The sequence below is a fragment of the Notolabrus celidotus genome, chromosome 20 (assembly GCF_009762535.1).
Source record: "Notolabrus celidotus isolate fNotCel1 chromosome 20, fNotCel1.pri, whole genome shotgun sequence".
Classification (NCBI taxonomy): Eukaryota; Metazoa; Chordata; class Actinopteri; order Labriformes; family Labridae; genus Notolabrus; species Notolabrus celidotus.
Genome location: NC_048291.1, coordinates 13536072 through 13562257, shown reverse-complemented (window position 1 = coordinate 13562257; position 26186 = coordinate 13536072). Strand labels below are relative to the sequence as shown.

General features: G+C 41.3%; 1 long non-coding RNA gene across 1 annotated transcript in view; it reads right to left on the bottom strand.

Annotated features, from left to right (window-relative positions):
* LOC117831789 overlaps nucleotides 1–26186 on the bottom strand; it is a 62396-nt gene that overhangs the window by 20671 nt on the left and 15539 nt on the right. The window contains exon 2 of the long non-coding RNA XR_004635074.1: nucleotides 2584–2645. This is a non-coding gene — a long non-coding RNA (uncharacterized LOC117831789). The remainder of the gene's footprint in view (nucleotides 1–2583; nucleotides 2646–26186) is intronic.

Genomic DNA, 26186 nt, shown 5'->3' with positions numbered 1-26186 from the left:
GATTTAAACAGTTTACACAGAATGCACTTTATAATAAGTTGCACATTATAAACCACATGTGTGTGCATAGCCTTCTAAAACTTGCATGTTTGTTGGTGCATGTGCCGTTTTTATTGACAATGTCAGGAAGCCATTGATGGCTGCGCTAACTTTCCGACCCAACAAATCACACGCATTTCCCACTGAGGCCTTCTCAAACCTCCAGTGACAGCCATGCATCGCTCAGTGGGATGCACCCTAAAAACTTCCTGACCATGTGACTCCCTCCAGCTGCCTTTTGATTGGACGCTCAAAGGCGGAGAAGATGAAGAGAAGAGGAGGGGAAGTGGTGGCGGGGAGCGAGCTGGCAGCGGATACATGAGAGAAAACAAATTCCTGCCCCATCGCCATGGAGATGAGTCAACAGCAGGTCGGGGGCTAGGGGTGGGTGGTGGTGTGGGTTGTGGGGCACAGAATGACCTGCTGTAGTTAACAATTCATCCCCGTATCCGGCTCCCAAATGATTGGGCAAACACGGAGGGCTGCAGAGTCAAAAGGGCCCCGAGGGGCTGAGAGAGGGGCATCACCCTGGGATGACATGCTGACAGGCACACACTGGTTGGTAGAGGGTGAACCATCTGAAGGGGGGAGGAAGGGGTAGGGGGCACTGGTGGGGAAGGGGTTTATTGGGATGTGGGAGAGGGGCTAAGTACAGTGAGTGCTGCGGGCACAGTCACAAAATGATGACTGTTGATAGTCTGCCTTTACAGAGCTGTGTCATTACATTTTATTATCATGTCCAAGTAACACTTTTAGGATGACTCAATCAATCACATTAAATTAACATAGCACTACGTGAGAACAAATATATCTCCAGATGCTTTCCAAGGATACGGTCCAGACTGTATTGTACATGTTGTATTAGTTAGAAAGAGAGCATGAATTCACTATAACCAAGCACTTCACAACTTGGGAAGGAAAAGCTAGTAGGCAGAAACCTCGAGCAGAACCAAACTCACTGGTCAACAGCCATCTGCCCTGACTGGACCTGCCGAATGGGCTGAAAAAGACAGATACATGTATTTGATATGTCAAAACACGTAATCCCTAGTAACATAAGTGATCATTCAGATGATGTTTTGTGTTTATGAAATGTGAATGTGTACATTCATATATGTGAGGATGTACATCATATTATCTCAAGGTAAAGTGAAAGTTAAGACATTACCTTGTTACTATGGTTTGGTGTTGACATCTGCCAAATGAATGGCCAGTTTGTTTCTCTTCTGTATTTTATTTTGTAATTCATTATGAGGAGCTGTTTATGTTTTTGTTCTGTGTTTTTTTTTGTCTTGTCAGGGTTCGTACACAGCATGTCAAACACGCCAGCCAATCAGGGAGAGCGTTTTTTTTTTTTAATTATTTGACAATTTTATTTCTCTCCATTTAATCGATCTGTTGAGTCAGATTGCTGTTAATTGTGAAATATATATGATTACAATTTCAAGCATTTACAAGCATTTAGACCCAAAATTCAAGCATTTTTCAAACCATAAAAACACAACATTAAAATGCAAGCATTTTCAAGGATTTCAAGCACCCGTACAAACCCTGCTTGTTTTGTTGTATTGTGTGTTAGTGTGCATGATTGTATATGTGTTGGACCCCAGGAAGTATAGCCGATGCTTATGCTTATGCTTGTGCTAATAGGGATCCTAATAAAGAAAGAGAGAAAGCTGGTAGAGGCTGATAGAGGATAAGAGCTATCTCTTCATCCAGTCAGTGGTGTACTCAGAAATTAGGCAGAAAGGCTTCCCATGGTGCCATCATGTTTGAAAATATGCAGCAAAAGTGCCCTCTCTGATGCCCGTCCAATGAATTAAATGGAGGCCATTATAATGGTTAATGGTTATGTTTGTTGGAGGATCTCAGGTAAAGTGTATTTTTAAAAGGGTAGAGCAGCTCAGGAGACTTAAGGAGGTGCCAAGTCACACAGGGGGAAAAATAAGGAAAAATAAATACTTTATAAATTCTTCTAAAATGGGGCATCCGTTTGGCATAGGTGTACAATCATGCGCCTCATGTACAGAAGCTACTGTCCTTAAAGCGAGGGGCCAGGATTTGATTGCAACCTCGGTCTCTTTACCACATGTCACTCATTCTCTCATTCCAGTTAATCACTCAAACCATGGTCCTATCTTTAAATTAACGCACAAAAGCTCAGAAAAAAGAATATAGGAGACACTGATGCCAATGTACTGAAGCTAAACTAGAGTTAATATGACAAAATTTTTTGGGACATCTAAAAGTAGTGAGCTGCAGCTTTTTGTGAAAATTGGCAGCAATCAAATTAGGGGGATAAATGTGGAAGAAGAGCTGCTAAAGCATTTATATCATGACACATATGCACAGAAAAACTTTTCCAGATCAGTGACTGATTCAAATCGTTGTATTTTGGAAGAATGAACAAATAATTGGAAAGACTTTGTTTACAGAGGTCTATACATCTCTGGTACATCATCTTTTGACAATCCAGCTTGAAACAGAAGAAAAAAAAGACAAGCAAACTGAATCTACTTTTTGCCTTTATAGAATTATGCTCACCATTAGATGACTTGGAAACAATCAAAGGTCGACATCTTGTTCCAAGAATTCGGAGTCCTTCACTGTGAAGAAAAGAAGAAATAAACGTCACTTTATGCATTCCAATTCTATATCTGCTCAACCTGTCACTCTTATTAGTTGGGGTTATTTAGTGAAAACAGTGTTAGAGGATGTAGTATGAGGCACAAATGAAAAGTGGTTCAAAGCCTTGATTCATAAGACCCATTTCCAAAACACAGACCGCTTCACGATGGAGCACAGCGACGCTTAACAACAGCGGGTCAGAGACGGAAATAACAGGCGAGCAAAGCAAAGAGTTGATCTCATCAGAGTCACATCATACAGAAGAAGAACCACAATGCTTCAGTGCTGTAATTAAGACTTTATCAGAATCAGAATCAGCTTTATTGGCCAGGTATGCTTGAACACACAAGGAATTTGACTTTGGAAAACTGTGCCCTCTATGTACAAGGCATAAGAGTATGTAGTGTATATAGTGTAAGCTTTGTCTCAATGAGCAAAACTGTCATACATTACTTTATGCACTGTCACAGCTTGGTTTACTCCCCAGAATGGCAAACCAAATCCCATTATCCAATTGGCCACTTTACTTTGAAGGGGTGAAACGCCACCATTACTTCAGACCCTTGGAAGCAGTGTGAGGAGGGTGTGTAAGCAGAGACGACCTGTTACTGGTTCCCCGCTGCCACTAACGTCAGAGCACAGTGTTTTCAAAAACACTCCCGAAGCATGTACTTCCTTTATTGGGAATCAGGATCATCCCTATAATAATCCACCCAACAAATCTTACAAATGAAAAACAGGACTGCATCATTTATAGAGTGCCTGTCAGAAAAAGAGGAGAAAAAGGAACAAAAACAAGGGGAAAAAAACTGAGATGATGATAAAAATAGCAGATGTCTGGAGTCACTTCTCGAAAGGTGTGTCATTCAGGGAGTTGGGGACGAACTTCTGGCTGTGGCTGGGTTCTAAATTTAGCATATTTACTAAAATAAAAAATGAGTTCAGTCACTGGCACTGGAAGCTTCTCCTCCCTCATGCATGACCTCAGCGGTGCAGCCAGCGTCACTCGTGACGAAATACAAACCATATAAAACAACATAAAAAGACCTCCTCAAATACTGGAGTATATAAGGAAGCATATTCAGTTTAATGATTACTGGAAATGATTCTGGTACGGCCAAATAACAGTAAATATTTTTTTCCCGTTCTAAATTTAGAGCAGAGCTTGAGCTTAAATTACCTTCCACGGAACAACTTTTAGCACGATACATGCACCTCGTTTTATTTCCAGAATCAAGGCCTTTTAGTCAGCCTTTCACTTAGTGTACTAACAGTGAACAAAGTTGTATGACACATGAAGAAAGCTACTGTGTTCGTTTCCTGTGTTCAGACATTCTGAGGATGAGCCTGTGTGTGGCAGACTGCATGGGGAGGATGCCTTCAGGGCCAGGCTGAGGAGTAAGCGAAGCAGAAGTCCCATCTAAGCTCTAAAGCATGCAAGTATCAGGCCTGTAACTAAAACACAAGCATAAACACAAGCAATGTTAGGGATTACACCCTGCAATACCGCCGCAGGAACCCACAGACAGCGCAGGTGTAACCATCGCCTCGGACACATTCTTCCCCACTGGAGGTGGTCTAACTGACAGCTCATCTTCTGCTATTGTCGGCTGTGTGAAACTTGTGTAAACATCTGCGGGCATTCGTATGTGTTTGTGTGTGTGTGTGTGTGTGTGTGTGTGTGTGTGTGTGTGTGTGGAGTAGAAGCCACAGGTGACTAACACACATGCACATAGAAGGATTACAGTGGCCTAACATCCCGTCAAAAAGAGCCTTGAAGCACAATACCACAAATTCTTTTGGAAATGACTGGATAATTAATTAAATTTCATATTATTTGTCTCACTTTACCCTCAGGGTCTTCAATCCCATCTCTCCAATTCTGAATAAATATCTGCTTGTTTAGACATAAATCAAAGCTCCCAGAAGTAAACATTGAAGATTATTAACACAGAGGAGATGTTTGGAAGCTGTTGTGTTTTTCTAAAGCAGTAAGAAGAAGATTTAGTGGAAGGAGCAGTGATGAAGGGTGAGGAAAGCAGGTTTCCTCAGTAAACAGCACCCTCTAGAGCAACACCCAACATGCAATTCTGCACCTAGCTCTTAGTGTTGCTGCCTCTTTTTAAAAAGCAGCAGAAAGAGATACTCACAGAATCAGAAACTACTTTTTCATGTAAATTCCCAAAACGTATTCATTCCTTCCTTCCTCATTAGAGTTAGAAAAATCAGACATGGGTTTGGTGTTTTGTCTGCTGGAAGATAAGACAACTCATAAGCAGGTTATCTTGTCCTCTGGCTAATTTCTAAGCCACAATTGTACGATTACAGAGATGAATTTCAGCTGCTCATTTTCCAAGTGTGTGACGATAACAAGGCAGGCTGTTATTAACATGTTTGCTTTAATCGTGTTCAGGGTTATTAGGGGCGCTTTACAGTACACAGGAGAGATTAAGGTAGGCCACAGAAAGAGCCGAGGAGGCCAACAACAGGCCTGCTACCCACAAATGTGGAGCCAGCTGAGAAATATGAGTGCACAGTAGGACACGAAACCCAGCAGGACAAACCTCTCCTTCTCTTTCTTTTTTTTTTTCTCTCCCTCTTTCTCTCTCTGTCCTCAAATCATGTTACACAACCGCAAAGGAATGCCTCGTATATCTCAGACAGATTTAAAACAAGTGTAAAAGAAGGGAACAGTAAAGAGGAGACTGCAGAGGGATCTATAGAAGCAGTAGGTGTTGTTCGGTTCCTTCATGTTCAGCATGGCAGGGAGCTTGGCAGCGCTTTAAAGGCACACAGCAGTGACACACAAGTCCGGACAAATACGCACCCAGCTACTTCACACATGCTTACATAAACTAAATCAGCCTGAGACGCACGGTTGTGTGCACCAACCGGGGAGCACTACATGTTTCCTCTATATTTTTCCATGCCATTAATGAAAATAGACATTGCAGTGTTGCAGGACATTTTGTTGGAATTTGGGGAGCAATTGAGAATCCATCACTTTATGAGCCTTAAAACTTTCCCACAGAATTCCCACAGTTTCCCTGCGTATTTGACCCACACACATTAAGGTAGCACTTAATTAGGACGGCACATGGAGCCTAGAATGGGGCACTCATATGCTGACATGTAGCACCCAACGCCCACGTTTATGAGCTCTGTGATGAATTAAAAAACAATGTTAGTTCCTCATTGTGGACAATGGAAAATCATTCATTAAGTGTGATTAAAAAAAGGTTTTTATTTTTAAATCAACCGAAGAATAAACGCTTAAACTGAGCCGTGTTACTTACATCAAGTAGATCCACATTATTACTGTGTCCAAGATACAACAAAAAAGTCTCACTGTTTTTTGAGTGAACATTATTCACATTTTTGTGGCTTTATTGTATCAAGCAGCTCTACAAATACACAACAAAATGTAAGATTAGAGTCATATTTTTGGCACTGCATTAGTGAAAGGTGTGCATATTTGTGTGTGCATCAAGCTAGCAGAAGGTCAGAGTGGTGAAGTATTACAGCTCTGTTTGCTCTCTTCCATGTACTCTAAGGGACCAGCCTGTTTGTAAGTTTGAACAGTGACGTGTGAAACCCGTAAAAAACAGGACATAGCGCCACTCTGTTTGCTCAAGTACACCCAAAGAATGGACTGCCATTACAAAACAAATCTCTCAGCCTGCATTCCTCCTGTCCATCAAACCCTACCTGTTCAACAAGATCTGACACAGAGCGGAAAAGTTAGTTACAGGAACACCTACTACATGGTGGGATGACTTGCAATTTGTTTAAAAGGTTGTCAGCTCTCTGACGTCCATATCTGACCCAAGGAAAGAGGCATGCATCCACAAGTTTGCATGAAAGTAAATCCTGTTTCTCTCCTCCTCTCCAATGAGTATGTGTGACACAGCGACTCAGTCCCATGGCTGGAAATGTTAGCATCAGATTATCCACAATGTCCCCTTTTTAACCCTGTAAGCATTCATTGAGGATTCAATATTGTGCAATAATGGAAATATCTCTTTCTCTATGGTGTTGTGATGGGCTGTGAATCATTAAGTTCTTCATCCAAAATTAATAAGATTTTTCTAAAGGTGTGGTGAATGCCATACATTTGTTATGCAGCCAATAAAACCACAGCATTACAGTCACTCTTAATTACTCTTCTGTGCCCTCATAATTGCCCAACAACACTATAAATCACATCTTGACAGCACCATGTGACATATTTTACCAGCAAAAGAAAACAATATGACTATCAAAAACAGAACACTCATGAAGTGTTGGTAAATTGAGTTGTGAGCATGACAGAGAGTTCACACTCAAGCAATGGATCCTCACTTTGGTGAGGGCAGCTGATGGTGGAAAGTTGCAATCTTAACTTGATTTTGTTCATGCTTCACAGGCTGTCTGAAACCGGTCCAAAGCTGTCTGCTGCAACAAACCAGCAGGCCTACAGACAAGACTTGGAAACAAATGTTCAAGGAAAAATCTGAGACGCTTTAACTGCATCTAGCAACAAAAAAAATAGGTGACAGGACACAGGGGAGGTTTGAAAAAAAAGATGAAACAGATGATATACCTTAACCACAGACTCACTGTATCAGTTTCCTCAGTAGACCGTACAAAACAGGGACATAGTCCCATCACCCACTGGTTTCCAAAGAGGGGTTCTGAACTTTTGGTCAACATATGAACAGATGAAAAGATGGTGCTGAGGCAGGCTAACAATTACAACATGCCTGCCTATAAACCACTTGACTGTGCCATTATTTATGTAAATCGATGTATAACTCTCAGTATTAATATCTTCAAATAAAGGATGTTATAAAAAAGAAATTCCTTGGCTTTTGCAGCCAGCCTGAAGCGGACACTCAAGGAACTTCAGATCTTTGCTCTTCAGTGTTGGCTTCATATTTTAACAGTGGAGATTGCTGCTTGGTGTCCCCCTCCATGTAGCAAATAGTGTCTCCTCTTGATGTTGATTCATTTAAATAAGAATTGAGTAATGCAAAGATGACTCAAAAAGGAATACAGAATTGCTTTACGTTCTTGGAGATGTTTCATCTCTTCTCTTAAATATTATTTTATATTTTAAAATATTTAAAATATTGAAATATTCTAAAATATAATTTAAAATAAAATGATATTAAAATATATTCTAAGGTTAAATCAAAGTATTACAGGGAATACAAATAATCTCTTTCAACATTGAATGTGTGTTTTCACTCAAAATGTTCATATTTTATGCTAGAGATTCTTAAATTGGACTTAATGGTGTTTTTCTAAATCTTATAATATTATAACATATAAAGCTTATAGACTACACTTTCTACCAGACCAGATACTTTTGAATTGTGTAAAATTATGATTTGCATCTTCTATACTAAATAACAAATCAATTAATTGTAAAAAAAAAAACAAAAAAAAAACAGCTCATGTATTGGGCAGTTTTTTTTAAATTCAATCAATGAACTATTTGGTTTCTAAACCAAAAGTAGAAAAATAAAATGTCCCAAAAATTATTTAAATTCCTTGTTTTGTCATAAAAGAAAAAACATTACTAAACCAAAACAATCTTTATTTACTATTAAACTCAAAGAAGCTGGAAAAGTTTATTTCCTGAAAACTGACCTAGCAGTGGTAAGGTTATAAAATAGCTTCAAAATAAATGAATCATGATGAGTGCCTTTTCTACCTTCTGTCCAGCATCTGTTCTGTCCAACATTTTAATGATGTTTTCAGCAGAGATGCCCTTATGTAACATGTGATTAAACTCTTGAAAACAAACCCATGGATCTGATAGTAAAGATGGGGTGACACTGAGTTGAAATCCATCAACTGGAACATATGAAAAGAGGAGAGAGAGGCACCACGAGATTCCAGCCGCCTCCCCTCCTCTGCCTGCCATCATCCTCGTATCGGAGGAGCCATTGGGAGAGCTGGATGTGATTTGTTAGTGTGTTTTTGAAGAGGGGTGCTCATAAACAGCCATGAAAGGGGCCCCTCTATTCAGCCCGCCAGCAGAGATGCGCTTCACTGGGCGGGCCTTTTGTTTTCGCCTGTTCACAAAACTTTTTTCATAGAAAAAAAGGGGCTGATTCTCTGGATGAGTGTAGGCCCAAATGATGCCATTAGATTGGGTGCCTGCTTTGGGTGAAAAAAGGCTTCAGTAGCGTTTGAAGTGATTTAAAAGATGCAGGAGAGAGCGGCCTGCAAATCCTGTTTGGGAATAACACTAGAGGAGAATGGGGAGGTAAAATGCCAAGCTAGTGATCATTCTATAGTATGCAAAACTGCTCTCAACCCCATGAGTGTTGGGGATGTTAAAACAAAAGACAGAGCATTCCTTTGACACGTGATGAGGTCAATGTGCTGCGGCGGTGCGTGGGGTCAGGAAGTTCACCAAACTTCCCACGCTGCCTCGCACCATAAGATCACGGCTGAAGCCTGTAAAGCTCTTCATTACTGGCAGGGGAATTCAGTTTCCAAGAGGGCCGGGCAGCGCCAAAGTGCCAACACAGGGATGAGCAATCAGAAAAGAAAAAAAATACAAGACTTCTTCATCAGCATGATAAGGCTAAAACACTTACTCCACACCCAGGGGGAGAGAATTACTCTGAAAAAATATGCTAACAGATTAAAATGTTTTATATGATTTCAAATAGAAATGTGTCACGTTGTCCCAGTGCTATGACAATCTACCAATACATCCATGTTACCCATTGATGACTTTACATGAAAGAGCAAAAACTTGAAGCATATGCTTGTACGCAAGTGGTCTACCTCATCTTTCTGGTGAGGTGACAATTTAACAGTGACTATGTACCAGCCAGCGGCATTGTGCAGCAGCGTGTCATCATGGTGCCCATTTGTCGACAGCAACCTAATAGGCATGAGAACCTGACAGTGTCAACAAAGGGACAGTGCCAAACAAAACCACTTGTTGTGAGCGAGAGGGCTCCTGGACAGGCTAGGTCCAGTTCCACTGCACTCTGCTTTCCCACTCAGTCTTCATTTCTGGTTACATTGCGTCTCCTTGACATCTCAGCTATCAGGAAGAACATTCTATGTTTGTTTTTCTTTCACAATTTACAATCTATTTTCAGCTGCCACCCACGCTTACTCCCCGATGACCCTTCTAGCGTTTGAATTCTTTGGAAGATTAATTTCCCTACTTTTCTAGAGTTTAGAATTCCTCTAGTTGTTGCTGTTATTTTGAGACTGACTGGTAAGACCTGTCTGGCATTTTCCCCTCCTGCAACTCATAACCCTTTGGAGAAATAAGCAGTGAAACAAAAGTGATTAAATGAATTATTTTTACTGGTGGATATGATTATCTTGGTGTTAATTAATCATGTAACCAGATGTTTTTTGTATTACAATGAATGAGAAAGCCATAATTGGATTGCTGATAAGTCCAACGAGGCTTATGGTTTATTTTTGAAAGGAACTTCAAAACACTTGGTTTTAAATACAAGTAAAGGAAAGTTGTAATCTGTAAACTATTCATGACCAATCATTCTTCACACTGATCAGGTGAGCTAACGGTGACTTGCTGGAAACAGTGACTCAAACTGGCTCAAACTGTTGGGTTTTCCCCCACCAATGACCCACCCAGCATACTTCTCAGCTGTCTGGTCTGCTACCTCTGATTGCACATGACAGTATAGTCAAATGCCCTAAATACCTTACTTATCAGTGCTTGTAAGTAGCAGTTTGAGAACTTTGAGATACAGTTTCTGCTAGGCTACAGGCAAGTGTGCACTGACAGAAACATTATGTCACGTTTTTCGTCTCCACATGCAGCCATATCAGAAATTATTAAAAAAGATCTGCACATGAGAGTCAAATTTTTAGCTCCAAGGTGGCTCGTACACAAAGCAGAAATTCAAGGAGCAGAAGTTTGAACGTGACACAACAACAGCTGTTCCTCATGAGCTTTCCAGCATTATGTGTCCCACATACAAATGGAGTATAAACTACTCATTAAAATTGATGTCTGCAAGAACAGTGAGATGATATTTTGGTCTTCTGGATTGAACCACACTCCCTAGTATGAACGTCCCAAAGCAATACATGTCCTAGTCCTTTGAATGGAAATATAAATCTCAACTAGCCAACTCATCTAAAAGGTAAGAAACCACCCTGAAAACAGTCAAATGGAGGACAATTTACTGAACACAGCAAAACACAGAATCACAGAGTCTGCTAGTGAACAATGTGGCCCCTACAATTAATAGTGATTTAAAACTCATACAAACCCCACTTCAAAAAAATTGACATACCCCCATAAAACAAAGATAAGTTAAAGATTAGCATTTCAGTTATACTGAAATTTTGGAAAACTGTATTTACTGTAGAAAACTTTAGAGAGCTATTTATTTGTTTAAGTTTTAATTTAATTTTATAAGACATGCTGCTGAGCCTGGGAGCTCCCTGCACTTTTTGTTAGAATTTTAAAACAAAGATGTCTATTGTCTAAGATAAAAAAAAAACCTTTAACATGTTGCAAATCTGAAAAGTTGATTAATAAACATCTGCTTAAAGGCATTTAAACAAAGTTAAGTGTTGGACTTTGTATTATTCAAAATTTTGACGCTAATATTTTCCTTTTTACAGCGAATGAATATTGGCTCCAAATATCGGTTATCGGCCCCCTTGACCACTAATAATCAGTATCGGCATCGGCCCTGAAAAAAACATATCAGTCTATCTCCAGTTTGATCATTAAGTCAACTCAACACGCACATTCCTACAAAGGAATATTGCGTTTGTCAGTCATACCTTATCAGTGGTTGTTAAAATGTTATTGCAAAAGGCAACCAATGATTTTACATGAGGAATATTCTTTCAACTTAAAGCAATTCATGTCACAATATAGTATAGCCTTGGTCACCATATGATGCATCCTGGGCTGAGTTTGATATCACAGAAAGGGCTGCAATAAGAGAACACTTACATAGATTAAATAACCAATATACAAGATTTATTGACAAAATTTCCCCTCACCATGTCCTTTTCAAACAGAAACAAAAATCTGAAGGGCTCTTGTGAAAACCAGCAATGGGCTTCTCTGACATATAGTGTTGTTTTCAAAAACACAATGGCATTTATTTTCAGTGGAGTTTACATTTGTGAAAAATATTTGAGGATACTGATTTGTATTTCTGCAAGTAGCTGCCTACATCCTCCAAAAAGATGAATCCATTGATAAACACTCCATTTAAGTGTTTTCAAATTATAAGCATATATGTGGTGTCCATTTCTTGATGCTTTCTTGGGAAGCCTGGTTGCAGGTATATTCTAAGAAGAACATATAACCAGAGTAGACCCAAGAGGCCATGATGTCAGTGGAAGTCTTTACCAGGATGCCTGATATGGGTCCTGTGGGCTCCTGCTGATAAGATTGAAGAACAGGTCATTAAGAGACCCTCAGCAGAACTGCTTGTCAGCTCACAATGCTGCCTCAGTCCCTGCTATCAGGCCATCTCACCACAGACCACATGTGGGTTAGCTGGACTCAGGTAATCAGGGCTGTCAGAATGGGACCAGCTCCTCTTGCAGAAACCGTAAACTACCATCTCCTCCCAATATGACAGAACATGTGAGACAGAAAGCTGCACAAAATTTAACCACTTCTAATGAAGAGTAGAAAATCGTTTCTCTACGGTAGCTGAGCACTTTTGCAAGGACTCATTTTGTTCAATGTCAAGCAAGCATTTCCCACTTTTCTCCCTTTAGTGACTCTCCTTACACAAGCATTGCCATCGACTCTCTGTCAAACCGGTTGGTGGCGAAATCACTGTTCATTGTGATGCCTGTTGTCATGGATATGCCCAGGTGTTGCTTTCTGAAGAATCAGAAAGCCAAGGCGCTTGCTAATCCTCTTCCATACTAGTGTGTCAATAATCAGGAATGCACTGCCTAAACTAAACCATTGTTCCTCTGCCAACAAAATCACAACTATAAGCACTGACACTGCCTCCGGGCACGGCCGTCTATGGGGCTGGAAAAGAAATGAACTGAAGAAAAAACAAGAGTCAGAGATGGATCAAGGAAGCTTTGATATCCCTCCAGATGGCTTAATACCATCTAAATTGTAAAGCTTTTCTACGACAGTGCATGGCAGGATGTATGGCGTTGTATTGTTGGAGATTGACAAAAGCAGTAGTAGCTTTTTCATACAGTAGGATAAAGTCAAAGCTCCTGAGAGGGCCAGCTGCTGTCAACAGTGGCTTGGCTTTGAAGTGGCTCTAAGCCCTGAGACAGCAGGAAATATCCTCTTCACTTCTTTGAACTCAGCCCCATTAAGAGTCCAATTCAAAATACAAGATGTTATAGAAAAATAATCTCACAAGGATTTACACAGATGCACCTGACAATGGTGTCTGATCTAAGCAGACAAAAGCTACCAAACCAAAGCAGCGGCCGCCCATTATTCATGTGTCATGGATTAAATTTGTATACCGTTGCTGCAGAGTATGGTATGTGGAAAGTTGCGATTCTGAGAATTACTTGAGGCTCTTGAAAAGTCATTTATTTCCTCCTGTGTCATTATACATATATATCTAACTTCTCAATGGTAGCCAAGAATTTTATGATATAAAGCAGCAGCAACCGTCTTACACAAAACCACAGCTCATACTCTAAGATCAGACATGCAGACATGAGTAGCTCTGAGTCCGTCATAGTAAGGCGAGACAATAGCTCGCCTGTTGTCTCCCCTCCTCACTGTGTCTTCTTTTCTGTGTATGTGTTTTCAAATGTTGCGGTTTCACAGAACAGAGAAGCAACCAATTGGGTGAACGGATGCGGCCGGAGTGGTGAGACCAATGTGGAACGCCCCGGCACTGGAAGGTCCTCCCGAGAGCTTTATTGTGCGGGGGTGGCTAGCCGCAGAAAGTTCTATTTCCCAGAGATGTAAGGCCTTTCTTCATGCCACAACAATGGGCATCTTTGTCAGGCAACACTATTATCTTTTCACATTACAGTAAATGACAGGAGAGGATCCCATTTTATGAGCTCCAGGTATGTTCTTGTAAAAAAAATTGAAGAGATTCATTTTAACATCTGCAGAGTTTTAGCTTTGAGGAAATGAAGCCCCCAAATTCGAATCAGTCATTCCAAAGATCATTCCTAAAAACACATTGAAACATGAAAGTGCATTCTTTGGAAACAAATGTGAATTTAAAACAGTTTTTCTTGAGTGCAGTTGGCCTGTTTTTTTTCTGTGGACCATTGATGATTCCTGTCCATAATCGTTTTTAGTTTATATCCCCAGATACAAATGAAACCAGCCATGACACCAATAGTTATATTGATGTTCAAATCATTAGTTTACTGAAGAATAGCCTTCCTGGTTGTTTAGAGATTTAGAGGTACAATGTGTAGTATTCAGTTGCATTTAGTAGAACCGACTTGGTAGAAATGTAGTATAATATCAATTAGTAAAAACGTTTTATTTTGTACATAGAATGAGCTTTTTATGTAAGAGCAGGTCTTCATCCACGGCCTTTTTGCCCCATCATGTTGGTATTGAAGCGGTAGAAACACAGGGCCTACTTGTCACAAAGGGGTGAGCAAAAAAGTTTATCAATTTAGAATCTGACCAATGGATGAAGTTTAATATTCACATTTCTACACTCTGTACCTTTAAAATAAGGGACTTTTGCAAGTTCTGTGCAGTCTTTAAGCAGGTTTGCATACAGAGTTGTCTTAAACTTAATGCATTTATTTTCATTTGCAGATTTTATTCCCAAATCAAATAATCAACCAAGAAAAGTCATAGCAACCCATTGTCTATTGTCGTCCATACACATTGTTATCACATGATCTCAATACCCGTGTGATCTTGTGGAGTTCTCGTGTGATTTGTGATTAGGTGAGTCCAGCTGCTTTAAGCTGTGCTCTACTGCACTGTGCTTCACAAATACGGATTCTGTTGTTCATCTGTTACAGCTCAGTTGCCACCTTTGATGTTGACTCAGCTGCAGAAGCTGACTACACACAACAGTAATTTCTTTGAGAAAAAAAAAAACTTTAACATGATGAGATTTTGTCATCTGCTTCGAAAAAAAATATATGACAAAAATAGCTTCTGAGTCTTTTTTCATTATCCGAAATTTGGTGTAAATGTACAACAGATTGTCTTAAGTCAACAGGTCCTGAGCAATCAGACAGGCAGAGGCACTTGACCTTCTCTGCTAAATTACAGCTCAACCCAAACTTGAACCCTGCTTTACCTTATTTAAGAACATGCATTTAAGAAGGAGCCAGTTGCTTGAGGATTATTTGACCCCAGACGTGTACAACCTGGCCCTCCTCACTCTTCAAGTTCTCACTTGTCCCAATGTCATGTGTCTAATTGCTCTTGCTGCGTGGGATGAGAAGTCTGATATAAGGTATATTGTTGACTGTGAGATTGAACTTGGTGTGTGTGTGTGTGTGGGTGTGCATGTCATCCAGAGCCAAGCTAACCCTTGCCTGCAGCAACACACACATACACACACACACACACACACACACACGCAGACAAACACACACACACACACACACACACACACACACACACACACACACACACACACACACACACACTCATGTCTTCACCTGTCACAACCTATCATTAGCGCTGTCACGTAGCCACCTCCGCAGCGGGCCTCACAAGCCTCGACAACCACCGGCACACACACCTGGAGGGCCAAACACTTAGTTCCCAGCTCTGTACTTCGTAAACACAGTCTTTTAACACACTCAGACACACACATGCACATAGACACACACACACCTATTCATATCCTGCAGCCTCAGCTTCTACCTTGCCCCTCCCATTTGCTGTAAAATATGTCTCACTTCTCTATCTCCTCGACCGCAAATGCTTTAGTGCTGTTTAATTTATTTCCTTTGTTACCATTATCCACACAAGCTAAAAGAAACATCACACAAACTGCAGAGCCTGTTTGGCAGCTGCTTCCAGGCTGCTCCTGTGACTAGGCAAACAGCAGGCCGCAGTGTGTTACAGAGCAAACGGTACAGAGAAAGGTATTCTGAGTTGAAAGGTATAATTCAACAAAAGAAAAGGTACTTTCTAATCCAGTTTCAGGTTGGACAGATTATGATTGTACAAGTCCAATATTGAAGTCTGATGGCTTCCTCTGGTGTGTTTTTTCATCTCTGTTTGCTTGAGCCAGGGCAACTTGAGAGTGTACACGGTTGGAAGAACACCTAAGACCACTGCAAACATGAAGCTGGCGCTGTACACCTGAGCTAGACCCGCCTACCAAACATGGTCTTTACAAAAGCTGTCACTGTGACAGATCTGACACAAGGACAAAACTCTGAAGATCCCGGCCTGTTGGGTTAGGGCTGCTCAGTTCAAACAGACACTTCAGTCAGAGTAAATCAAGGGAACAATGGAGGACCTCTGGAACGTGCTACCCCAACAGAAGCCATTGAGAAAGGCAAGAAACACTGGTGTTAGCCCTCCTTTGTCATGTTACGAGGTCATCACTGGCCTCTGCTTGCTCTGCACCATGTCCCATTCATGGAGGGCTTAGTGTGTAGCAGGTTACTCTGAAAGATGTGTGAAACATGAAACTTGCAGGCTTTAGAGAAAAAACTGCATGCAAATGGAGAATCAAGAAAAGCAGCTTGTCACACCTTAGAGGCTTAATTTCCCAGAAACTAAAAGCAGATCATCTAGAATAACAATCCATTCGCTTACAAGATCCCTTAACATGAAAGACTTCTCTGCAAAATTACAGATTGCTGCATGATGTTTTATGACTCACATATGTATAAAACATGAAGTAGTGAGTTGGAAGCTGTTAAGAAGAAGCTCATGGCAACAACTGAGAAGGGAAAGCAGATGCCTTTCACGGGGAAACATTCCCCTGTTCCTCATTAACTCTGACTTAATATCACCCTTAATAAAAGGTCTTGCTTTGTACATTTGTCGCGAAGGGGAACTCCACTGATTTGTCATACAAGGTCTTCTCAGAAGTCTCAAATATTGTTGCGCACAGTCTGATGTATGGTCACCAGTGATGTTACCTGAGGCGATATCAGGTAAAGCCTTTAACTCATCTCTGCTAGAGGCAGCTCAAGGATACATTTGCAGGAACTGACATAACACACCCACATTTACCATGCATATATTAAGGGAACTGGATAGAGCATTTGAAGGAGTGTCTTATTCTGGGATTCTAATGCACCTGCTCTGTAGCCTAGAACACAAACATTTGAGTAAATCACCTAGAGCTTCTGGATAGCTTTTGCAATATGGGACGCACAGACCATAACACCTTATATATCCTTTAACTCCAGCTCCTTACTCCCATGGCTCAGCTCCAGGGTACAAAGATAAAGTTACTCTGAATTTGTCTGTTAGCACTTCCAAGCCCACGTACGTTAGTCGGGGAGAATGATGACATTTGGGACTCATTTATAACAGATTTTTCTCACATGTAAGGATCTGGATTGCTCATGTGGGCCTCAAACCATAGCCCAGGTAAGGCCTGTGAAAGCCTAACTTGGATGTGTGAGCTGGGACACCAAACCTCTGCCCATCTCCCTTCCCAATCTAGTGCTTAAATACCACCTGTATAAACAAGATAATAACAGATACTAACTAATCAATATAATATTCTTTAAGAAATACAGTGTGTGGGACCCAAGCTTAAAGGTTTCTTTATCTCTGCCCCCATAATTTGTGTCCATGCTTTGCCTGTCTGGGTGTATGAACTGTGTGTTATAAATGACCTCATCAAACCCTTGGATATACAGCTAAGGGATCTGGGCAACATCAGTTCTGGGCTACGCAATAGGGCCCCAAGCATGTCTCCCCGCTTCATTTACATACAACAATATACAGGTCCACAGCCCACTCCCAAACACACATACACAAACCATTCACGGCATGCTAAACTCAATCTCTCTCAGTGTGGAGAGTGCATGTTTGTTTGTAAGTGGGCTGAAGAAAGGGAAAAGTTCCCTGAAACATGTCATCCTCATTGGGTATGGGAAGTGTTTTGGAGGAATAGTTGGATGGTACTGGTACTGTCTCACTCAAACTCAGAAGGGCAACACTTAAAGCAGATTTCTTAGTTTGTACTTTAAAGACAACAAAAAGGGCAGACTGGCGTAATGAATTCCTTCATCTTTATCCGATTGGTGGCACAGTGTGTGATTGCTGTGAGAAATATGCAGAGCTGTCTCCAGTGAAATTTTGGGGGAAGATCCAGCCTCAGGATATATGACTGTGTGAATGTGTGTTGTTGTGTGTTCATGCAGAGGGCTCAGGCATGATCAAACAAAGCACATCCAGGTACAGTATGCCATCTGTACTCCCCCCAACCCCTAAAATATGTACTCCCACCGCCCTCTCCATCTCCACACAGAGTCTTTGCGGTACATGGAGTGTCAGAATGAAAGAGGCCTTGTCTAAGAGGCTAATCCTTAAGCGATTAGTCAACGCGTCTCGATTAAAAGCTGGCGATGCTGCCACGCCCCCATCCCTCAACCCTCCCCCCAATGAAAATGGCAGCTCACAGGTGTCCATACAATGTGTATCATTAGAAAAAAATGGTTGGCGGGAGGTGGGTTTGGGGTGACTTTCACATGGCACAGACAAGAGGAATGATGCAGAAGCAGGGCCTGGACAATCCCTCACAAAAGGCTCGAGGGCGGCTGCAGGAATGCCAACACAGCAGCCTTGACGAGTTACGTTTTTTTCTCCTTTTCATGTGCAATCTCATCCATTCAAGGGTTAAGTAAGCTTCTTCTCTGTAAAATGTAAGAACCAGAAAAGTAATCGGGAGAATGACTGAGAGAAAGAAAAAGGTGCACATATATTTTTCGACAGATTATCCCTTCATCACTCTGTGTTTTCTGTAAACAGACGTTTTGATGTGGAAGGATTGAGAGCAGAGACAGGTATTTCATCTAATCAGCCTTCTTTCCATCAACATAAATACCTCATCTTAAGGTATTCTCCTGCCACAACATGCCAGCAGTGACGAAAATATTCTGACTTTAACTGAACTGGAGACTATCAGGAAGACATTAGATGGTCACCGACTGACAAAGATACCGCAGGTTTGTGTTAAACTAGATCCCTGAGGGTTATTTTGTACTACATCCTTAAGGATTGTTTTGTAAAGGGCATTCAGTGTTCAGAGCAGGTTTTTGCACTTTGGCTCCATATATCAACACTGGTGGTTGCTCCTTGGTTGTCCCACAGCAACACCACTGCATCCCTTAGTAGTGGCCATTAAGTCATTTAAAAATGCTCTGTGTGCTTCCTATTTTCTTAGAATGTAAATTTAAAAACAGCATAAAAAAAAGAGGTTGTAAATTATGTTGTATCTTTAGAGGTATCCTCAAAAAGCAGCTGCAGTCAGTTCCTCCTCCATTAAGACATTGACAAAGTTGTTATCAGAAGTCTGGTCTTTCTTGCTTTTGATTGGTCTAGTGATAGACAAGTTACATTGACAAGCGCAAAGGCAGTCCACAAGCTGAAAAATGTTAAACTTAGAAGGCTGCAAACCCAGCTGATGGGGTTCTTGCACTAAGGACAGAGAGCACTGAAAATTCTGAACTGCATTGCTTTAGTAGATAGAAAAAATGGTGCAAAAATCACATTCTGTGGACACAGGCCCTAGAGCTCCTGTGAGCAACTTCTGTTTTGTAGGAAGTGGTACCTCATAACTCTTTATGGATTTGGTTCTGTGCATGCTTAAGATCACAAGAAGACATCCTTATCAATATCAGTATGTTTCACAACCAGGTAAAAACTCCTCACAGGAGCGTTAAGGTCATTTTTTCAATATAAGATAGAGACACTAAAGTATCAAAAACACTGGTTTTCCTTTAAAAAGACATAGAAGATAAAGATTTTTTAGGACTTGTTATTAGCCATATATACTGACAGGTTTATGTAATCATGGTGTAACTGTGAAGTTAACAGTGTCTTAATTCCTTGATTGTCATTGCGAGTTTAAGCCATTTTTCTTAATCTGCTCCTGGTTAACCTGTGGCAGCTTGAATATCAGGAAATGACCTTTGGCCCTGGGGAAAGACTACTGTACTTCCCCAATCACATCCATCGCGTGTCTAACCTTAAATGAAAGCTCCAAGAAGGCGGGGTGTGACTTTGGAGACCGGACACAGAGAGGAATCACTTACCACTTTCCCCCCAGAGACCCCGATAGAGTTATACAGAGCAGGGATTCAAATCACAATGGCAAGAGGGAGGGGCTGAATGTTTCCTAAGATCACATGTTGTTAAGACGACCAAAGCACTTGCCAACCAGCCAGTCAAGCTGGCTGTATGTGGAGGTCCACAGGGTGAGAACACACATGGTTTGAGTTTGGCTCCATGTACGACTGGGAGGAAAGAAGGGGCCTGGTAACAGGAACCCTCCAATTCTCACTTCCTGCTTCTGCTGGAAACATGATCTGAGTGCCCGTTGTGCCCATCAACACAGAGCACAGTGTTCGCCCAGCAGCCAAGGGGATTGGATGTTCATGTGCAGGGCACCCCATCACAGCGAATCAGCCTGTCAGCACCCTGAAACCAAGGCAAGGGTTTCCCTAATGAGCTGGAAGGGGGAGCTAAAACAATCCTATTTAATCATGCCGTCAATCCTCCTGTGCCAGCAGCAGGTTAGGTGACATTTCTTCACTTTGTCAAGAAGCATTTCTCAATGCTACAAATGAGTTATGTCTCAGAGGAAAAAACACCAAGTGTGTCCCTCTCCACAGGTACTATTTTGTCACTAACACCAGGAACAAACATTATCCGGAGTTTCATAAGAGTAGAGTGACTAACGCATAAAGCAGAGTGCATTAGAGCTGATAATAAGTATAGAAAGAGCAGATACACTTGGGCACTGCATAGGGAGAGGCCAAGATTACAGGATTGTGCAACCATCTTAATTGCCTTTACTACCTGAAAACCAAAATCAATGTCACTCCTGGAAGAAGAACTCTAGCTGACCTCTCCGTCCCTCCCTGACTGCTGGGGATGACTCAACTGAGAATACCGCAGGTTACATTTGGTCAAGTAAACACACCATGCTAATAAAACCACCAGAAACAGCCCATGTGCATGCACCAATCACACGAGTTGAGCTTATTTCTTTTTAAAAAGAGAGATGAAAGACATGGTCACAGGGGCTAGTTGGGACAATTCTGCAGGAATTGAAGCGACTAAAAAAAGTTGCACATGGAAAAGCGTGTGCTGGTGTGTGTCCATGTGTGCTGTGTGTGTTGCAGAGGCTTCAGCTCTATTGTTTATGCTCTGCTGTGTCTGGGTCAGCAGGGCTCTTCACTGAATTCTTGCCCCAGCATGCAGAAAGTTTTACCAGTGTTGTTGCAAGAGGAGGAATGATTACATTATAAAAAATACCCAACACCATATGTCCTAGTGAAAGCCCAAACCACTGGATGACATACAGGAGAATCCAACCAGCCATTAATACTGCACCTTCTGCACTTCACCAGCAGTGAAGGCAACTTTTTGGATGGCAGGGACTGGACTTCTGGTGCCTATTCAGCAGAAAAGTGGAACCAAGAGACATCACAAGTGAGAATTTGTTCTCAGGGAAGCTTTTAGTGAGCTAAATATCTGCTTTTCATCATAATCCTCTGTCCTGACTCCAGATTTGGCAAGTTGAAAGTCCAACCGAACACATTAACAGCTGATTTCAATGACGTCCACACTCCCACCACTTTTCCTTCCTCGTCTTGAAGATGTGCCAGTCAGAGCAATTTGCCGGCAGTGTGTGTTTGGTTAAGGGGTAAACATGCTCCTGGGTCTTGATGACACTATCCAGGTACAGAGTGAAGCATTGTGGGAAAACTGCAGAGAGGTGTAAATGCAAATGTGGCTTTGCTTGAAAAGGTCATCACAGTGACTTTGCACTCACACAACCAACTTCTGAATTCAAAATTGCCCCCTCGGTGTGAACCTTCCCACACAGGTTCATTCTGGTAAGGAGTCACCTCGATAAGAACCTCGCCCTCTTTCTTCCCGTCTCCATTTCGCTCTCGCTCTCTGTACTCTCCTTGTGTCTCATAACAAGACAGAGCACGCTCACTGTAAAGCTCTTGGGGGGTGAAAGGGATTGGGAGATTAAATTTATTTTGAATTCCTTCCCCTTAATGTGGCAATTACCCCCCCTCCCTCCCTCCCCTCTGCCTCACCTCTTCTCTCCTCTCCTCTCACAGCAGCACAGCAAGGAGTCTGTTCCAGAGCATTTATGTTTTGTACACAGAAAGCATTTCTCTCACCCCCAGCTGAATCTCAAACTTCACAGAAAAAAAAACGGTTTTCCAATCATGTAACTTAAGGTGGATTAGATGTGGGTGCACTCCTGGAAAAGTGGGTGCTTTCTTAGTTTTGGAGGGATTGGAAAAGATCCAACCGAAATCATTGCTCATTATCACTTTGTATGCTTGTATGACAGAGAAAGCAAACACTTGAGACCACAACTTTAGCGGAAGCTTCAATAATTCTCAATGCAATGTGATAAGAACTTTATTCAAAAGATTTTCTTCAATTTAAAGAAAAAAAGGTTTAAAACTGCAAGTAGGGATTTACTTCTTGAACTTGTGTTGTTTACAGCTGATAAAACCGAGGCCCTCACTGGTTAAACAAGTCTTGTGAAAGAAGTTTTCCTCAATGAGTCAAAAGTAGAAGGCTAAAACTTTAAAACCATAATTCTATGGATCCTAATCACACCGTTTTGCCACGTCATAAGCTAGGTCATTTGTGTCTAATCTTAGTAAGCAGATCAGAAAACTGTGTACGTGCATGTTTGCATGTTTGTGGGTGTATTTGTATGTGTGTGTGTGTGTGTGTGTGTGTGTGTGTGTGTGTGTGTGTGTGTGTGTGTGTGTGTTTGTCTGCGTGTGTGTGTGTGTGTGTGTGTGTGTGTGTGTGTGTGTGTGTGTGTGTGTGTGTGTTTGTTTGCAGTGCAAGATACTGCCGATCCATTTTTTCCTGCATTCAACCCAAAGGTCAGCAATGCTGTAGTTGCTAAAGCGTCTGATTGTGACGTCAAATTCGTGATCCGAACATCTTGTGTAACAAACCCAGATGGTGGATGTGAGATTCTTTGACTTAATTTCTGCTCCTGCTTTTCAAAGCTCTGTTTCAGACCTCTCAAAGGCGACACAGGCTCTCCTTTGGGAAATGAATCCGAGCAAAAGGCTCCATTTCCCTCTTTTCTTTCGGTTGGAGGGCCAGTCACAACCCTTCTTTTCACTGCATTTTCACACATTCAATGCATCCAAAATGCTCTCGTTTTCTATCAACTAAGCTTCTTAATTGACAGTTCCACAGAGCGAAGGATTAGCTGATAAGGGGGGGTAGAAAGAAAGAGAGGGAAAGCAAAACAAAAAGAGGAAGTATACAGTTCGTTTGGGCACTAGAGGATTACCCCTGTCATCTATTCTGCAATGAAAATACATCTTCAGAAGTGTGAGGAGGAGGAGGAAAGACTTTGTGAGACCTCCAAGAAAAACTCAAACTATCAGGAACTTTGGAGGGACCCTCTTCTCCAGGAGAGAGCAGAGGAAGGCCCCTGCAGAGAGGATTCAGTATTTCCTCCACCAGTAGCTACATTTAAGACACTCTAAGGACCTGGAACTCTTTCCAAAGGCTCGGCTTTGGATGTTCTCTCAAAACGCTTGGCTAACAGCCCCCATATTTCTTCTTTTTTTTATGTTACTGCGTTACCAGGACCCATCGTGTACTAAATATTTTGTCATCACGTCATTCTGCGCAGTTCTAATCTATTCTTTCCATTGTTTGCTGAGTTGCCAGTATATTCTATCATTTTTAGTACAAACAAGGAAAGTGGAGTTGTAAAAGAAGGTTTCGTGCTGTTCAGAGATCTCTGGACTCTTAAGAGCAAAGCTGAAGAATGACTAAGTACAACTGGGACTGATATAGTCTAAAACCTGAGTGCACACACACATACACAGAGTTGCAGAGTGCCAGCTGTGCCACTGACGTAGGTGGAGTCCGAGTATCAAGCCAACACAGGCCTTTATAATTGTGCTAGATTTATAGGTGTGGTGCCTTGTGTTCTATATCTAATTACAGATTTTGACAATGATAGCATGTTAAATGAAATGTAATACAACAGTGTTAGAACCAGTGCTTTGGCCTAGACATGGCAGCCCATGGAGCCCTACCTTTTTAATTTCCCCGTATAGAGTTTCAGCTAAAGAGGCTGATATGCTTCCTCCTCGGGGGTTCGGAGGGAGAGAAGCAGACAGGAAACTTTTTTTTATCTATCAGGCTTTCCTTCGCTAAATCTACCTCTCATTTTCAGGCTTATCACTCGACTCTGTCAGTCTCTCTGAGCTCTTTTTCTCCCTCATTATCTCCCTTTTTTAGCCTGAAGTTGACAAACAAAAAGAGCCATTAACTCACCTCCTTATGATCTTTAATCAGGATAAAAGTAGAACAAATGTCCAGCTCTGACTCTAGGGAAATTCCAGCTGAGGACGACAGGGGCTGCGGGGTAGTGTTAGGGGGGTTGAAAGTGGAGCTCCATCTCTTTTTGATGGATTGGTACAGACATGGGGAAACTCTACCCTCTGTTTATTTGACCATGCTTTCCGTATGCACGTATCATATTAAAAACCACAAGTGTCGGGAGAGGAGTCAGAAAAAAAATGAGTCTTTCCTCCCCTCAACAATACCCAAGCTGTTTGGGGCTGATTTATGCAGCACAAAGGTCGCAGCGAGGGGAGAGAAATACTCGCTTTCATGTGTCACTCAGTCACACACTCTACTGTCACAGATGATCTGCAGTGGCACATCGAAGCCGACATGTACGCAAACATATGAAAGCATGTGGACACATGCACAAACACACTGACAGTAGACTCACTGCTGCATCTGTCAGTTGCTGCTGTAATCTTCAATCCCACACCTGGTTATCGGCAAACAATTATAAAGCCATCAAGCAACAAATCCTGGTGGTGTTGAAGTCATGATAAAAGCAACACCAGGTGAAACTGTTGGCAGATTTTGCACTGCAAACAAGAAGCTCTGCACATCTTCCAAAAATAACAAAACTTTAACACTAATTACCAGGATGTAGGCTTGTTCAAAAGAGGCACATATTTAAAGGGATAGTTCATATTCTTTTTGAAGAGGGATGACTCGTCAATAATAACAATACCACCAAACTTAAACATGATAGTTCTGACAGTGAAGATGACATTCTATTTACTGTGAACACAAGAGGACAACTCTTTACAGATGAAGAATGAGACTAACTAGAGAGCAGATAGATCCAAAGTTACGAGGTGGTACAGGTGTGTAAGTTTAGTCAGAAAACCAAATAGAAATGTTTCTTCTAAGTTTTTAGCTGTCACGTTGTTTTTTACAAATTCACAATGTATCAGTTTTCTTGGGAAAGGTCATGTTAACTCGTATACTATAGGCCCGAGCAGCAGATCACTGTGCTGCAGGGGGAAGAACACAAATGTGTTGAATTTAAAAAAAGTGGAAAAAACAAAAGGGCTTTGATGGCAAAGTAAGTGCTAAAACGTTCTAGATATATATAGGATACGTTAAGTTTTTGGGTTGGACTTTCTTAAAATGATCCATACAACATGGTAAAATTGACCCCGTCTGCAAAGGTTGATAGCCTAACTTATGCGTTGGTTCCTTACCTTACCCGGTTTTGTCAACAAAGGGGCTGAGCTGACCGACATCTCCAGTGGGTAATACCCCTTCTACCTCATACTTCAAAACACCTGAAATATCCCTTTACATTCGCCTCGGTGCAAATATTAAAAATGCATCTTTTCACATCTGCAGTTAATGTTAAAATACAGCAATAAATACAAATAAAATGAGAACATGCTTGAACATTTGTCATCACAATTAAAATTTAAAATGCATCCAACTGTGTTTTAAGAGTTCTGCGGAATGCTCATCTCTTTGTGCCCTCACATTTGCAAAACAGATGTCATGACTGACACAAAGTAAGGAACATAACAAACAGAGACAGGTCAATAAAAATCTGCTTCACTGACAGTTTTGCTTTGTAATTATGACATAATATCCTGACATTACAAAACTTAAGATACCAAGATTGTGCAATGAATCAATAAAAAAAAAACTGAATTCAGTCCAAGATGATTAATAAAGAGAGTTAAAGCCACCCCTGTTTACGATTAAATCTAAAACTTAATACTGTGGCTCTCTCGTCCAATCACATGTCATAGATCAGAGTGTTTATGAGTCAACCTGTAAAGACCAGAGGCAAAGGCTCAGCCACATGTTTTACTGCTCTGTTTGAATAATCAGGTACAAGTAAAACAAACAGCTACAGAAGGGATGTTTAGCAGGGAGCTCGAGATCCAACTCAGGGTAATAAGTGTTCATTAGTTTTAATAGCCTGGCTCCAGGAGCAAATGAAATGAAGACCAGGAGACCACATCCAGCTAATGTAAATAAACCCCAAATCTCCTCCACTGTCTGTCCT